We start from the raw sequence: 1,579 nt of genomic DNA, 5'->3' as shown, positions 1-1,579 counted from the left end.
TGCATTGGATTCACTTTTCACACCCGGAAGGTTCGTCCATTATTTTTACAGACTCTGAAAAAACATTGCTGAGCAGGCCTCATCCTCCAGGACCCTGATGGGCAGAGTCGGGTCATCAGGGAAAATCCAACACATTCTCACTCCCATCGCATCAAAAAGCGATGCTTGGTCAGGTGCATTTGGTGTTGTTTATGATGCAAAAAGTCTCCCATATTTAGACAGGCTTGGTTGGGACTCTTGGTGTCACTATTTGATGCTCCTAGGACTCGCGTCTAGCCCTTTAGCATCATATTTAAATGCCCTTAGTCGGGACTCTTGGCGTCACTTTTTGACGCTCTGGGTACGTACGTTTAACTGACGTGTCACAAGAACGGGACAGTAAGGTTTAGGGAAAAATCGTGGGTGGGGTTACAAAATGTACGTTTTAGTGACACGCAGGACAAAAACGGGACACAAACCCCGGTCTCCTGGGTGAAAGTCCTGCGTTGTTTGTCCCAACCACCACCCCAACCATCCTCCTTATGTGGATTTTAGGTCTTTCATACTACTCGCTACTGTTGTCTCTCTTTATACTATGTCATCTTACAGTGCTGTGGTCGAGCTGCCGCTCTGCCCGGTGCATACTATACAGTCGCTCAAGGGTAATTTTTGCGTCGGTATCTGTCGCTGAGAGACACTGACCAAGCGCCAGTATTTTACGAGTTGGGAGTGAGAACGGGTTGGAAAATCCGCTCACCTGGTTTGCTTCAAAAGGGTTAGGGTTAGGGTCTATCTCTCTCTCCTGGCTTCCATCCTGTTTGGTTTTGTTGTGTATTTAGTTCATCGTCACGTTAATTTCCCTTTTGGTTGAGCAAAATAAACACATTTTACAACTTGTGTGGTCTCACTTCCTTTGTCTAGCCTTGAGCCGGGATGTGACTACTCTCTGACAAGGTTACATATGACTGAATTGCATGTGACAGCAATATGTGGCCTTTGTTGTTTTTCATCTAACACTCTTGGTGGTAATAGTGACATTTATTCCGAGGCTGACTTCTTGACAGTTTATTCTCTGAGTTTACATTGTCAAGGTTTCAAATGTTGCATAAAGCTTTGAGTGGCGGTCAAGCCTTCATTGGACAGTGTTATTGTGCGATAAACATCACACAGCAGGGCATCAAAAGGCCAGTGATTTGAGGCAGGAAGTGAGAGGACAGCGGCCCTCAGTGCTGCTGCATGGATGGGGTAATGGAGAATGAAATTACGGTTGTCCGAGGTCATCACAGACGTAATGAGAGCAGATAAAAGAATCAATTCTGAGGCCAGCCATGTGAAGAGACGAGGCTGAGTCACTCAAATTCATATTCACCACACTGCAGAAACGCTCCTCTTAACAACTCATTCAATAACACCCTTGAAAAAAAGTCAATGATATGTTGCAAACAATTCTCAATATTGTGAAGATCGCAACACCATTGTCTCTCTATTCAAAGACATTCTTCTTAGTTATTTTGCAATGAAGACATGCATTGAAATGGGCAGACTTTGTTATTTGAAACTATGATGACATTATTTTTAATATATTCCTTTCCTTTCCACT

The sequence above is a fragment of the Sander lucioperca genome, chromosome 8 (genome assembly GCF_008315115.2).
Source record: "Sander lucioperca isolate FBNREF2018 chromosome 8, SLUC_FBN_1.2, whole genome shotgun sequence".
In the NCBI taxonomy this organism is placed as follows: domain Eukaryota; kingdom Metazoa; phylum Chordata; class Actinopteri; order Perciformes; family Percidae; genus Sander; species Sander lucioperca.
Note: the sequence above shows the minus strand (reverse complement) of the source record.